Here is a 10,676-nt window from a genome sequence, read left to right as displayed (position 1 = left end):
CAGGCTGACGGAAGTGAGCCCGACATGGGGCTCGAACTCAGGAACCGTGAGATCATGGCCTGAGCTGAAGTCAGACACTTAAGCAACTGAGCCACGCACGCGCCCCTTTGTCTGTACGACTTTAAACTCTGACATGAGCCCACCACCGCAAGGTGTTCATGTTCGTGTTTTTGTCTGCCACAGCCTGCTTTCGGCCGTAATCAAAAATCTGGCAAAACGACTTTCATGTTTTACATATTTACAATTTACAATCCTGTCTACGACTGGGAAAAGCTGAGTTGTTAAAATCGTGTACCCTGAACTCCTGGTCACAACGAATGTTGATACATTATGTTTCTAGCATGAACTGGAGAGGCAATGAGCAATTTTGACCCAGCCTGTACGATGATCCTGTTCAAAACCATGCCACGGTTTCATCAGCTCTGAGGCAGGGCTCCACCTGAATACCTCACCGAAGTAAGGCCCTGTCACCGGACGACACAACCAGCCTATCCCCCTAAAGGTGATAATGTACACATCAGCATCGAGCAAAGACATAGATTCTGCTGTGTAGCACGCTACCCCAAAACGTAACGGACCAAGCAACAGTCTTTTTATAGCTCACTGTCTCAGTCTGTTCAGACCGCCATAACAAAATTCCAGAGAATGGGCGGGGGGGGCATATAAGTAACAACCATTTATTTCTCAGTTTTAGATGCTGGGAAGCCCAAGATCATGGTGCCGGCAGATCTGGTGCCTGGTGAGAGCCTGCTTCATGGTTCATAGATGGCCACCTTTTTGTTGTCACCTCAGAGGGCAGAAGAGGGAAGGCATCTCTTTGGAGCTTCTTTTATATGACCACCAATACCATTCATGAGGGTTCTGCCCCTAGGCCCTAATTACACGGGGGTTAGGATTCACCCTGTGGACCTGAGGGAAACACAAACATTCAGACCACGGCACTCATGATTCTGCAGGTTACCGATCTAGGATAAGCTGGGTGGTTCTACCATGAGCTGAGCTACCCTCAGGCATATGGGGTGGGGGAGGGGGTGGTTACGTGGCTCTGCTTCTAGAAGCGAGCCAGCTGTCAGCTGAGGTGCTTCATTCACTGCAGGACAGTCTAAACATGGTCTCATTGTCCTTGGCAAGGTTCCAGGAGAGGACAGAAATGCACAGGTCTTTTGAGACTGTCTTAGTTGTCTACTATTGTGTAACAGTTACCATGAACTTAACACAACAACCATTTATTAGCTCACAGTTCTACAAATCAGAAGTTCAGGTGCACCTGGGTGGCTCAGTATGATAAACGTCTGACTTTGGCTCAGATCATGATCTCATGGTTCATGAGTTTGAGCCCCATTTCAGGCTTTGCACTCGTGGAACAGAGCCTGCTTGAGACTCTCTCTCTCTCTCTCTCTCTCTCTCTCTCTCTCTCTCTGCCCTTTCCCCACTTGTGCACTCTCTGTCTCTCAAAATAAATAAATAAACTTAAAAAAAAAAAAGAAGTTCATCAGAATATGACTGGCTTTTCTGTTCTGGGCATCACATGGCAGAAAACAAGCTGGGTTAAGTCCTTGTCTGGACGCTTCTAGGGGGAACAAATCTGCTTCCAATCTTTCTTGGTGTTGGCAGAATTTAATTCTTTGTGGTTGTAGGACTGAGATCCTTGTTTCCCTGCTGGCTGTCAGTCACTCTCAGCAGTCAGAGGTCTCCCACACTCCTTATCATATGGCCCTCTCCAATCAGAAAGGGCACTTCAAATAGTTTTCAGGCTTCAGATCTCTGACTTTCTCAAAGATCTCAGAGATCTCTGACCTCTAGACCGAGATTCAACAGCTCATATGATTAGGTCAGGCCCACCTGGATACTCCCTTTGTCTTTTTTTTTTTTTTCAACGTTTATTTATTTTTGGGACAGAGAGAGACAGAGCATGAACGGGGGAGGGGCAGAGAGAGAGGGAGACACAGAATCGGAAACAGGCTCCAGGCTCTGAGCCATCAGCCCAGAGCCTGACGCGGGGCTCGAACTCCCAGACGGCGAGATCGTGACCTGGCTGAAGTCGGACGCTTAACCAACTGCGCCACCCAGGCGCCTTTTTTTTTTTTTTTCAACGTTTATTTATTTTTGGGACAGAGAGAGACAGAGCATGAACGGGGGAACTCCCTTTGTCTTAAAGTCAACTGATTTGTAAAGTTAATTATATTTTCTGCAAAATCCCTTCTGCTAGAATGTAATCATAAGAGTGATAGCTCATCATAGTCACAGGTTCTGACTGAGTCAAGGCAAGGAGGGTCACTGTGGGTCACACAAGGGTGAGGGTCACTGTGGGTCATCTTGAAATTCTGCCTACCACAGAGGCCCATCAACCACTGGTTTATCATTACATCTACCACATTCTAAAGACCATAGCAGATCAGCCCACATGCAAACAGTGGGGAAACAGATGCTACCTTTTGATGGAAGAGTCACACTGAAAAGAAGCGTGGACACAAGGAGGGGTGAAGGATTGAGACCACCTTTTGCAATCTGCCACAGACAGCATGCGTGAGACTTCCTTACAAAGTCCAGTGGCAACACCCATAGTAACTCTTGCTGCAACAAGGTGGCCAGGAAGGCAAGCCCATGTCTATATCCAAGGATGAGAACATGGATGGGCAGGCAGCAAATGTCGGGTGCACACTGACCATGGAAGTAGAACCAGCCACTTTTATTTCCTGGCCTCTCCATTCCACAAAACCTAATCTATCTTTGCCTCCTGCTCTCTCATCAGTGCAATAAAACATCATGATGCTTCCACACCTCACTTCAGGAGGGGGCTAGGCAGACAGGGGACTTGCTTTTCCCAAACCAGAAACCTGAATATGTTAATATCCTCTCTAGATACCCTGCTGACTGTGTTTGTTCCCAAAGAAAAGGATGAGAGGCAGGTGCAGAGGAAATAAAAGCTACAACCAGCCAGATGGGAAAGTCAAAACTGGCACTTCAGCTTTCCTTTCACTTACCGATTTTTCAAGATTCATCGAGTTTTAAGTCCTATCTTTGTAGTAAGTCCTAGGAGCTCTCACCTCCCTTTATATATAAAACTGAGGAGTTGGAGAAGTTTTAAACAGATTACCTATAAACTCAGATGTAGAAAGAGACAAGAGACTCAACTAATACAAAACTGTTGGGGTGGGGAGATTTTCTGTCCTCGGTGGAGTTTTATCTATTTTTTATTAAAAGTTTTTGAGACATTGGAGGCAGGGTCAGAGAAAACAAGATTTCAACTATCAGCCTCTTTTTTTTTTTTTTTTTTTTTGGTAGTGTTGAAATGGCCTACCTGTGTTCAAATGGTTTTTCAGAGCTTAATTAGCTCATAGAATGTTGAGGAAGAAGAAAAAGAAGAAGAAGAAGGGAATGGGGAGGAGGAGGGGAAGAAGAAGAAGAAGAAGAAGAAGAAGAAGAAGAAGAAGAAGAAGAAGAAGAAGAAGAAGAAGAAGAAGGGGGAGGAAGAGAAGGAGAGGAGGAGAAGGGAGAAGGAAGAGAAGATAAAAGAAAGAAAAAAGAATTGAAAGAAAGAAAGGAAAGAGGGAAGGAAGAGAAAGAAAGAAAGAAAGAAAGAAAGAGAGAGAGAGAGAGAGAGAGAGAGAGAGAGAGAGAGAGAGAAGAAAGAAAGAAAGAAAGAAAGAAAGAAAGAAAGAAAGAAAGAAAGAAAGAAAGAAGAAAATAAAGAAAGGAAGGAAGAAAAGAGACAAGGGGAGAAAGAGAGAAGGGCTGCTGTATGATTTCTGGGCCACCTTGGAGGTGTGTACCAACTTTAGAATGAAAGCTTATAGGGAACATATATTTCTTTTAAGGACTCTCAACAGCTGTCAAGAATCATGCCTTTCCCTGAATACATCACGTCACTGCTCTCACATCTCAGCTAAATAGACTAAATGTACCAAACTGCATAATTTCACAAGTCAGGTCTGCCAAACTCACAAGTTTCCATTGCTGCTTGGAGTCCAGCCAGCATCCAAGGGCAAGAGGGAAGTGCAAAGTCAAGAATCACTTTCAGGGAGAAATACAGGCAAGAGAGGGTTGGAGGGAGGGAAGGAAACATTGAAAAGTGAATTGTACTGTGCTTTTATTTATTTGAAGACAGCACACGGTTGGAGGGTTTGCAGATTGTTTCTTAGCTTCTTCAGATGAGATGCAGATCACTGTTGTTGGTAGAGAGCTCTGAATAATAATGTCTGGGGGACAAACTCGAGCCCCTTTTCACATATTGCTCCCCTTTGTCACTTTCCATTTATGTGTATGCTATTGAAGCGGCAACGGACATGTTTAACTTTCTTTTTTGAAAAACTATTAGCTCAGCTGGTGGTCTCTATTATTTCCACATTTAAGCAATAAAGCAGTGCCTCTTTTTAAAAATCTGACTCTCTTTTTCAGTTAAGTTCGGTGCCAGATCGCCCAAAAAGACAGCTGAAGTCTATTAAATATGTTGATCACTATTATTTGGAGAAGGTGTTGGCAATCTTTTGAGCAGGGTGCAATGCTGCTGATGCATTTTTCTGACAATCTACAGATGAGACAAGATAAAGGGGAGGGAATGCGAAGCTGGGTGTTGAGGTGGACCTGGGGAATGACTCTCCTAGACTTTCTTGCTTCTCCCTGACATCAATCAGAAAGCGGGGTAGCTCTTTAAAGTTTAAATTCCAGGAGGGACAGTTAACCCTGCCTGGTCTCTAACACTGGATCTGCCTTTCAGCAAACTGTCTGCAATATAGGAAACAATCACATGGGAAGAGCAGGAGCCTAAGCCTGGCTCATAGGGCTGTTATCCTGAATCACCATGTGCCTCTCTGGACAGTAGGGTCTCCAGCCTCAAAAATCATGCAGAGGTGGCCCCACTCCCCAATGTTCTTGTGGTTACAGCATTTCTTACTCCATAATAATAGACAAGCTGACTCTCATATTTAAATGCATTCATTCTAGGGGTGCCTGGGGGGCTCAGTTGGCTAAGCATCTGACTCTTGGTTTAAGCTCAGGTCATGGTCTCATGGTTTGTGAGTTCAAGCCCCACATCAGGCTCTGCACTGACAGTGTAGAGATTCTCGCCCTCCCTCTCTCTCTGTCCCTCCCCTTCTCTCTCTCTCTCTCCCTCAAAAAATAAACTAAAAACATTTTTTAATAAAAAATAAAACTAAATGGATTCAATCTATAGAAACCAAATACAGCAGAGGCCTTTGGGGGCACTCGAATTTACCTAAGGAACAAAACAGGATTAATTCCCTCAGGGAACTTGCTCCCTAGTAATTTTAATGCATTTCACTTTCAATTTGTTTTTCCTGATGGAATTATAAGAAAATTATGGTCACCATTTTGATGGCATATAACCATTTTGAGATCATTACATACATCCTGAAATATACTAACATAAGGTTGTAAACCATGACTTAAAAATTAAAGTCCCTTCAATACTTCATAAATTTCCAGGTCCATAGTCTCTTGGGCTGCAAAACTGACCTTGAGAAACAAAGAAATGTACTGTCCACTCAAATGTGCTTGCTGAGAAATTTTTCTGTCAACATATTTCAAGTTTTTTACACATCCTCCAGACATCAATGTGTAAACTATTGTTCAATTTTTATCCATTATTCAAATAGGAAAACAAATATGTAAAAGTATATCAAAAACTTTCTGGATTTTTCTGTGCATGTAAGGGGAAAGAGCTGATGCACACTGAATACATTTTAATTTTGTTAATTTTAGTTTATTTCATTTTAAAGTTTATTTATGTATTCTGAAAGAGACAGAGACAGCATGAGTGTGGGAGGGGCAGAGAGAGAGGGAGAAAGAGAGAATCCCAAGGAGAGTCCACACTGTCAGCACAGAGCCTGACTGGGGTTCAAACTCATGAAACTGTGAGATCCTAACCTGAGCCAAAACCAAGAGTCAGACGCTCAACCAAGTCACCCAGGGGCCCCTAATTTTTTTTTTTTAATTTTAAATTAAAAAATAAAAATAAAGGTTTTTCCTTCTTTTTCCTGAAGCTAATGTGTATTTAATAAAATACCAAAAACAAAAACAGAAAAAAAGCCTAAATTAGATATTCACAGATATCCTCTTGAGAAATTGCAAGAGAGCAGGAAGGTAAGTTAACATGCCCATCTCTGACTCCATTCTGAAGACCTCAAAAGCTTCCTCCCTCTGAATTTTCTGTTGCTAAACCACAGCATTTTCACATGTAGCACAAATAAAGAAAATGACTCCCTCTCTTTTTTGACTTTTTCACTGAGGATATGGGATTGGTTACTCAGCTATCACATGGAGGATTGGTGAAAATATTTCAAGCACAGCTAATTAAAAAAGACTTTCCTGAAATTACTATATTCGTATTTAACTTCATTAGAAAGAAAAAACAAATATAAAATGTTACAGATAAAAATAAATAGAATTACTCAGAACAGGAGGAAAGCATGTTGAAAAAATGTTAGTACTGTCTGAATAAAATGGGACCACAGTTACCTTCTTCATAGCCTTCTTTTCTACACTTTGTTAGCTCGGAGAAAATCAAGTCTTCAATATGAAAAACAACTCTGTGGATAAAAATGTGATCTCTCACACAGTAGAACAGGGCATTATCTACATAGAACTTTCTGTGATGATGGAAATGTTTCAGATCTGTGCTGCCCCAATAAAGTGGCCAATCATAACACGTGGGTACTTACATGCAAAGTAACCGAAATTCAATAAAATTAACACATCAGCTCCTTGGTCACAGTAGCCACATTTTAAGTGCATAATAGCAACATGGGGCTAGTGGCCACCATATTGGGCAGCACAGTTCTAGAACCTAAGAAAGATGTTTAGGTATGCAGTGAAAATACATATCCAAAGCTTGTCAAATAAGGGTGGAAAAGGAAAATGTTTCCCAAAAATTATCCATGGAGCATGAGAAAATAAATCCACTTTGTATATTTTTTTCCCTCTTGCCATCACATTTCACCCAATAATTAAAACAACTAAGCAGTACTTTTCATCCCAAAGCCTTGAGCAAATTCTCAAGTCTTCCTCTGGAGAATTCTCTCGATGTGGCTTTATACAACCTGTCTACAGAAAGCACACTTCCCAAGTACCCAACGTATGTTTTTCATGTGAATTCACTTTTCTGGTTCTTTGAGTATAATTATAATGGAAATTCCCCCTACATAAAGCCTATCACTATCTTAGCAACCACACTTTCCAAGTCTGTTCCCACAAAGCAGATTTCTCTATTTAGTTTTGTCTATTTCTGCAACCCAGACAACGCAATAAGATTTCCAAACTGTCAAGAAAGATGAAAATAGACAAAGTCCCTGATTGTACAGGTAAGCCTCTGGAATGCCTTTCCTTCCCTGTGAGAACTGGCATAAAGCAGGAATTCCAATGACCCCAGGTCAACATTTGAAGGCTGGTTGGCCATATTTCTGCCTAGTTTTAGTCAATGGGTATCAGACTACACATATAAATGATAGCGTTTATTCATCTATACAAAGTATAGATCTAATTGAATTTTATTGAATTTTATTCTAATCTATACAAAGTATATCTGCACAGAGTGTAGTTTGGGGGCTTTTGTGTGAAAGAAGAGATACCCTTAACCAGTCTCAGTTTCATATTCAAAGGCTTCACTCAGATGCTTAGGGTAGAATTAAGGTGAGGTCAGGAGCTATCTAAAGCATCCCTCCATCTCTATCCACTCCAGAAGAAGTGTACCAGCGTGAATTCCTGGAAATTATTTGCTTTAGTCCTCTGGGATTTGCTCCAGTCTGGATAGGTGAGAAATAACCTAGCAGGTAAATTCCCTCAAGGGAATCTCTTCAAGAAGCAAAACAGTTTGGGGTCTCTCAGAGCTCAGGTCTGCCTAAGATTAGCTTTGAGGAGCTCATGTTTGTTGATTTTCACATTCATCACCATTATCTACATCTAAGCTATCTTCCACTAGAGACCAGACATTAGCAAATGACCTCAAGTGGACTGTATGTGGAATTAGCACCCATGGGACCTGATTGTTGATTAAATATATTAATAAATATATTGACTTCTTGAGAATTCAATGCATATGTTTAATGCATATCATTACAGCTAGGGTTCTGTCCATAAATGCATAAATGTATACGTACGTGATCTCTAATACAATTACTAATGTGATTTACTCCCTAAGCTGGTTGTTTGGTTAATAGGTACATGCTTTACCCCCAAGATACCTAAAGAGCATTTTCTCCATTACCTTCATACTTACTGAGCCAGTTCTGAGCACAATCCCAACCCCAAACTCTTATCCCTAAGACTGAACCCAATCCAGATGGATTCCATGGGAAGAAATAAGATTTAAAAATGAGGGGTGCCTGGGTGGCTCAGTCAGTTAAACATTCAACTTTGGTTCAGGTCATGATCTCATGATTCACGGGTTCAAGCCCCACATCAGGCTCTGTGCTGACAGCTCCGAGCCTGGAGCCTGCTTTGGATTCTGCATCTCTCTCTCTCTCTCTCTCTCTCTCTCTCTCTCTCTCTCTCTCTCTCTCTCAAAAATAAGTAAACATTAAAAAAAATATTTTAAATTAAAAAAATGTAAAAAAATTAAAAATGAGATATGCCCAGGTCAACATCATGATTAGCCTGATCTACAATATCAAGCTCAACAGTCAGTTCCGTACTCCACCCAACCCAACATTTTACCTCCAAAAAAGATGACATAAGGCCATAATTGAAATATGTGTGGAAAATAGCAACATTTAGAGGAGAAAAAAATGAGGGAAGGCAAAGTGTATAGATGAATTTAAACACTCCAAAGTCTTCCTCAGGGAGACAGCAGGCCCAGGTTTAAAGCAGATGTTGGCAAACACTGGTCCAGAGCCAAATCTGCCTGCCTGCTTTTGTAAATAAAGTTTTATTGGAACACAGCTATGCCCATTGGCATGTGTATTGTCTGTGGCTGCTTCAGGGTACAGCAGCAGAGCATGACAGAGGCCATGTGGCCCAAAAAGCTGAAAATATTTACTATCTGGGCCTATAGAGAAAAAGTTTGCTGGCCCCAGGTTTAGAGTTTTAGATTTTACTGACAATGGTCCTTATTGGAGTTCCCTGAAGCAACTATTTTGAAAATGAATGGGGGTGGGGCGCCTGGGTGGCTCAGTCTGTTAAGCATCCAACTTCAGCTCAGGTCATGATCTCGCACTCCGTGAGTTCGAGCCCCACGTCAGGCTCTGTTCTGACCGCTCAGAGCCTGGAGCCTGTTTCAGATTCTGTGTCTCCCTCTCTCTCTGACCCTCCCCCGTTCATGCTCTGTCTCTCTCCGTCTCAAAAATAAATAAACGTTAAAAAAAAAAAAGAAAAAAAAAAAAAGAAAATGAATGGGGGCAAACACTTCCATCCATTACAGAGTAGCATGTGAGCCACAGTCTAAAAGGCAGTTCTCAGTCTTATCACTCCATTGCTGTGAGTTCTGAGAATAACTATTACTTTAACATTTGGTAAACTTATCTTTAGGAACTTGAAAGAAGGGTGGGAACATCTCTGAAGTTTAATTTCAAAATATGTTCAAATCCAAGTTGGGGTTCTCCAAGTGGGTAGCTAGAATAAGAATGTATTTGCCTAGAGGCCTTTCAAGGGGATGTTGCTGATTGGTACTTGGTAAACCCAGGCCATGAAGAGAGCTTGAAAAACAGGCATAATTGCTTTTCCAAGTTTGCACCATAAATAATCATTTTTTAAAAGGTTCCAGTAACTTACCCACTAGGAAAAAAGAAAAAGGGGAAAAAAGAAAAAACAAAATAAGGAAAGCAGTAGCTTTGCTCTAAATGAGGCAGTAGTTTTGCTCTAAAATAATCATGTTTGATGTCATGCTGCCATCTGCAGTATTTCGCTATTTTCACCCAAATACAGGGTTTTTAATGAGCGCTATCACCTGTGTCTGTGATATTGAGGAAGAAGAGCTATGCCAGTTAAACAGGAAGAGGACATTGTAGACCAAAATTTTATCTCTGGTCATGGGGTTCCTTCCTTCCCCCCCCCATACACCACCACCATTGTTAAGACTGTTCTGATTCCTGAGCATGCTTATGAACAGCAGCGATATTACAGATGAGAATGAATTGATGTGTCAGAAGTGCCATAAAACTGTTCAGAAATTCTGTAGGTAGTTCAGAGTCTGCTCACACACGCAAATGTGGTCACAATTTCTGAGTGCGCTGTGACAGTCAGTCCAAAACAGCCAATAAAAAAAAAAAAAAAAAAAAAACTCTGGTAAATTTGGGGATTAAATAATCGAACGGGAGCACTGGTTCAGCAGCATATACTAAAACTGGAATGACGCAGAGAAGTTTAGCATGGTCCCTGTGCAAGGAGGAAGTGCAAATTCTTGAAGTATTCCATATTTAAGAAAAATAATAATAATCTACACGGATGTGTTAGTTTTCTGGGTCTGCTGTAACAAAGGACCACAGGCTGGATGGCTTCAACAGCAGAGAATTATTATCTCACAGCTCTAGAGGCTCAGAAATCTAAGATCAAGGTATGCAGGGCTGATTGCTTTCAAGGACTCTCTTGGCTTCTCACTGTGTCCTTACAGGGTCTTCCCCCTCTATGTGTCTGGGCCCTAATTTCTTCTTATAAGGACACCAGTCATTAGATTGGGGCCGACCCCAATCACCTTTTTCATCTGCAATTACTTCTTTAGAGACCCA

At 41.5% G+C, this 10,676-nt stretch overlaps 1 non-coding gene across 1 annotated transcript; it reads left to right on the top strand.

The window, feature by feature from the left end:
- Positions 1–10,269: 10,269 nt before the first annotated feature.
- LOC111556396 lies at positions 10,270–10,371 on the top strand. The gene has a single exon (XR_002735881.2). It is a non-coding gene; the product is annotated as a U6 spliceosomal RNA (small nuclear RNA).
- The last annotated feature ends 305 nt before the right edge of the window (positions 10,372–10,676 follow it).

Source organism: Felis catus, chromosome C2 (genome assembly GCF_018350175.1).
Source record: "Felis catus isolate Fca126 chromosome C2, F.catus_Fca126_mat1.0, whole genome shotgun sequence".
Lineage (NCBI taxonomy): Eukaryota > Metazoa > Chordata > Mammalia > Carnivora > Felidae > Felis > Felis catus.
The sequence above is the reverse complement of the archived record's forward strand: the minus strand, read 5'-3'. Positions and strand labels throughout refer to the sequence as shown.